General features: G+C 42.4%; 1 long non-coding RNA gene across 1 annotated transcript in view; it reads left to right on the top strand.

Annotated features, from left to right (window-relative positions):
- The first annotated feature begins 1280 nt into the window (after window positions 1-1280).
- LOC123969133 overlaps window positions 1281-5255 on the top strand; it is a 10998-nt gene continuing 7023 nt past the window's right edge. Inside the window, exon 1 of the long non-coding RNA XR_006824636.1 lies at window positions 1281-1401. This is a non-coding gene — a long non-coding RNA (uncharacterized LOC123969133). The remainder of the gene's footprint in view (window positions 1402-5255) is intronic.

Below are 5255 nucleotides of genomic sequence, written 5' to 3'. Positions count from 1 at the left end.
TTCCTGAAACAAGTTTGGGTCCCAGAGAGAGAGAGAGAGCGAGAGCGAGAGCGAGAGCGAGAGCGGGGGGCGTTTCTGTTTGTTTCTGGTTCTATTTGTTTTATCTTAAAGAAGCAGCTTGAGGTTATTTTCATCATATAAACGCTACTGAAAGCCGGAACCTTTAAATAAACATAGCCTACTTTATTGTCCGGCAGTAAAACACAATTAGCCTACACGTCAGTACCTCATTTACTAGCCTATAGTATTTCCACGCCCTTTAAAATGATTTACAGAGGCCTATAATAATAATAATAATAATAATAATAATAATATTGAGGAATCTTTACGCCAGATGAAAAATAACACTTTTAACTCCAATAGAAAACATAGCCTATTTTTAAACATAACCTCCACTGAGTGTTTTTCTCTTCAAATGGATAAGGCATAGTAGTAGTAGCCTATAATATATAATATCTCTGATAACAACATCTTGGTTAATTTTAGCAAGGGCAAGCAGGCATTTAGGCTTACATTAACAGAGATGCCTAACCAAAAAAAAATTGAAATGAGAATGCAGCCTGTATTAATGTCTAATATGACAACATTTTCATTACTGCTGTCACGTGTTACTGGATTTGAATACTATATGAAAAAGTTAATAAAAACAAAAAGTATTAGGAATGCTATAGAAAAATGTCCTCTTCTTCATCCTGCACCATATCACTCCATGTTTTGATTTGTCTTTGCATGCAGGTGATGTTAGCATGCCTGTTGAGACACCCTCCCCTAAAGGCAACATAAGGGCGACATGTGTTTAGTTAACATGAATCCTGTCTGTTACTAACTTATGACACCTGAGAAATGCTTGGGTCAAACAGACTTTTTAAAGTTCTAATGTCAGTGTGCATTCAACATTTAAACCTCCTGCTTTAATGATTTCTCAAGCAGAAAGAAGAAGAATTTCAGAAGAAAGGAAAACAAATCGTAAGTTTAAGGGTGGTGATGGGGCAGTGGTTAAGACTATTCGGTGTGATAGATACGGGTTCAATCCCCCACGGTGACCCATCCACCATTGTGTGCCTGAGCAAGACACTGAACCCCTAAAGTTACACTCAAAAAAATGATTCAAGACCTTCTTAGAGGTGACACATTTAAATATAATTTGCTTTATTTAAATATATCTATTTTATAGCATATGTATATGTATTTAAGTTGTTTAACAAAAAAACATATTAATAGCTTCACTTATGAGATTGATTTACGTTAGATCGCCAAATAAAAGTTTAATTCGGGACTGCTCTTTGCGCATGTGCGAGACATCGCGCTCTTTCAGCCCAGCTCTCCATCCACTGGCTGCAACCAACACGAAGGCGACGTTTAGGGGACGCTGCAAAATAAATGGTGCAACTCCACTACTTGGTAAGTGTTCGTTTTCTGTAGTAATAACATTAGAAAGAGCCTAACTGTCAAATAACGTTCATTCCGTAATACTGACCGAGATGTGTGCAACATTTAAGCGAGCAGAATTTCACTCTTCACAGTTGGAGGGAGTTGGCTGGCTAACGTTAACTTTAGGTGGCTAGCTTGTGCTTTGTGTACTTTTAACATTACTATTTAACGTTAGTGACCGTTAGACGCCGCATTGACTGCTTGGGTAAATTGTTGCAGTAACGTTACGTCGACGCTATATTGGACGAATAAAAGTAACAAGGAACTTAGCTGCCGATTTGCTGTTGTGTGTGGGTGTACGCGTGTGCATGTGTGTCCAATCTGGTGGCGACAGGCGTTTAGCACGGACGAAGTGGTCAATACCACGTAACGGTCGTTTAGGTGTCGAGGCTGTAGGTGTAACATTACTGTCCTAGTTGGTTATGGCTGCCGAGACCTGGCTTCACACTGGGCAGCTGCGTGTGTGTTTTTCATACAACCAGGGGCGAACTGGGACAAAAATTCAGCCCTGGCACTGTGGCCACGCCAGCCCAGCTTGCCACGCATCCCCACGAACACACATTGGGCTACATTTGTGTACAGAAATAATATAAGCAGTAGTCCTACTGTATGTAAGAGCAAGGGCGCCACTTTGTGTTGAAAATATGTGGTGACATATAAGGTCTGAGAATAGTGGTGTGATGAAAGACTTTGGTCACGAGAACAAGACGAGAAGGTATTTTAACACAATTTTGAATAAATACTCAATGATAAAATGTATGAGTGGGGGGTGTGCGGCTCCTCCCCCAAAAGATTTTGAGCATTAAACTCTTAATTTCCTGCATTCTGGAGACATTTTCTGCTCCAATATATGGAGTAAAATGGAATATAATGCAGTAATCAGTAGCTTTTTTTCTTGGACTATGCACATTTGTTTATTTAAATTGCAGTGCATGTTTTATTATTGTGCAAATAAACCTTTCTCAAAGCATTTTCATTTGTAATTTAACATTTCTTGTTCCAAGCTATTTTTCAGAACATATTTAACCAATGGTAACAGATTTGTAACATTTCATGTATGTGACTGGCACACAATGCTTACTAAGAGCACACGTTTAACAGATTTACACATGCATTTCAAACAATGGCTGTCCATCTGAGTATGTTGAAGAGTCTGTGTGCTCTCAGTTTGTCTGCTGTCACTGTCTTTCTCTACTGCAGAGTCATTTACAACCCGAACATTTTTGTGTGACAGTTTTCTTCCTTCCTCTACCACCCTCCCTGTCTCTGCTGGGCCTACAGTAGCATCCTTCCTCCCAGCACTAGTAGCCTACAAGAAGACCAGGGCTCTCCGTCTGTACCGATTCCAGCAACATCCATGAACACAGCAGCCTATAGAATATTGGAATACACATGAATAAAAACATTACTCACTAGCCTACTTAATTCTGCTCTCCTTGCCTTCACTTCTAATATTTCCACACAAGCACGCACATAAACCTCTGCTGCAAACACAGAGGCGTGCCCTACCTCTTTCTTTTTCTCTCTCCCTGTATTTATCAGCCCTGTTGACTTTCTCCATCAGCAGTGGGCTGTTTTATAAAGTGGATGAAATGACACAGCACTTGCGATTTCCACCAGCGATACCGTTTTTACCTGCGGGTGCGCAGAGGGGGCTTGTTAATGAGGAAGCCAACGGAAACCGACACCAACATTGTACCCAGTTGCACCTGCATCAAAGTGTTCACTGTAGCTTTACCTGGTCCGTGCTTGTGAAATATCCACCGTCTGAGTCTTGTAACGAAATGGATGATTATTTCTCTGTTTCTCTGCAAAATTCTTAAATGGGTCGCCAAATATAGTTGGGCAGCCGTTAATGTACCCAAGTAAAGCTGATGTGTGGGAAACACTGATATTAATATCAATCTGACCGGCCCACCCCAAAACAAATAGTCCGGCCCCTCTGGCATATGCCAGAATTGCCAGGTGGCCAATCCACCCATGCATACAACGCCAGGGTGGCAAAGAAAGGATGAGGAATAGGGGTCTTTGGCTCAGCAGGTTTGGTTAAGCCGCCTATGATTTCTGTGCCTTTATTTTCCTATGGAGAGAGTGGTGGAGACAACTCAGGAAGCACTACCCTTTGCGCCGCTCAGAAATACTGCAGAGCGCCTCTCTCAAAGTTCAAATAATTTAAACTCACCTCGTTTGGCGCTGACCTTTTAACGGTTCTGGGCGCAGCCAAAGCCAGAAGCATTGATGAGCTATACCTGCTCTGCACTTTGCCTTTGTGCTGATGGGCAGGTGGGTGGAGCAGAACTGAAGTTTACCTGTGAAATTGTTAATCTGTCAGTAGGCTTACATTTAAAATTATTGTATAATTTAACAACTTATGCTACATTTAGGCATATTACAGTGTTCAGTGTTTACATTTATCATCAAATTCTTCTATTCCATCTGAGTTTTCTGCATCACAGAAATTATATGGCCATATTGTTGGTTGAAGTAGAGCTCCTGTGCATTAATTTGTATTTGACTACAATTAATAATTACTTTTATTTGGATAACGTTACATCTGCTGAGCAATTTCTCCATTACTCACACCTCTAATATATGTATCTCATCTTTTGCTGTTCGATAAGTTGTAAAGCTGCCTGTGGCATCCTCCTACTGATGGTAAGTAAAAGACTACTTGCTCAATGCTGGTACAAGCTGATTTGTATCTTATTCTCCTTTTAGTATTTTGACATTACAAATGATCCCTTATTCCTACATGGTGGTAAGTAAAGCTAACAGAACTAGATGTTTCAATCCCTTTAGTAGGAAACTCTTGAAAGTAGCAGTTGGTGTGAAGTGGTGAAAAGGAGGAGGGTAAGGTATGTCATTGGGGTCATCAGATGGGCACCCTGCTTCATCAACGTTTCGCTGATTTAAGCACACAACGTCTCCAGAGGGCTCAACAGTGTACCCAGCGTCCCAGGTACACCCCCCTCCATGCCATACCCTCTATGTCCCTGACGGGCTCTGCATGGCAGGGGCGTCCTTCTCCCTGAGTCAGGCCTAAGCCTGACCGCATACCATCTGTGTCTATCTTGCTGCCCAGTTGGGGTCCTTACGCTTGATCCAGAGCCAGTTACTGCTTTTTTTCAGCAGCACTTGACATGGAGTTGTTGGCCTGTTGGAGGGAGCGACCTTTCACCCCTATTTTTTTTTTTTTTTAGCAACCTTATGGTAGATGTGCCAACAAATCCCCTGCATCCCACTTCTACTGGGAAGATGCTTATCTTCCAGCCGTTCTGGGATGCTTTAGCTGCCAGGTCAGAATATTTGTTTTTTTCCCCCTCTCATAAGCCTCTTCACATCCATCTACCCATGGTACTGTTAATTCCACAACATATGCCAGTTTTGTTGTTGGAGACCACAGGACCAAGTCTTGCCTGAGTGTTGTAGCCTCTATTTCTGGGGGAAACACAAGTTTCTTATGAAGGTCCACTTCCAGTTTCCAATCCTTTTTCTTCTCCAGGCCCTCCCAGTTGGTACATCTCCCCTGCTTGACTATTGAGACGGCTTTGACATGTCGCTCTCCTTCCTCCTGTCTCCTGACTTCTTCTACCACTAGGTGTCTCCTCTGCGCCGATGTTACTTTGTGCCACAGAGGAGTATTTGAGATGAGTCCGAACCCCGCCCTCCCATGCTGTACCTTTCCAACCACATCTCTGAAGTGAAGCACAGACTTTGCACTGAACAGCTTCTGATGGAGTCCACTTCCTTCCCGCTACCACCCGGGGAGCCGCTGTTTGAATGACAGCATCCTCAGATTCTGTAAGGGTCATGACAAGCCTTGC

This window comes from Micropterus dolomieu, linkage group LG04 (genome assembly GCF_021292245.1).
Source record: "Micropterus dolomieu isolate WLL.071019.BEF.003 ecotype Adirondacks linkage group LG04, ASM2129224v1, whole genome shotgun sequence".
Taxonomy (NCBI): Eukaryota; Metazoa; Chordata; class Actinopteri; order Centrarchiformes; family Centrarchidae; genus Micropterus; species Micropterus dolomieu.
The sequence above is the reverse complement of the archived record's forward strand: the minus strand, read 5'-3'. Positions and strand labels throughout refer to the sequence as shown.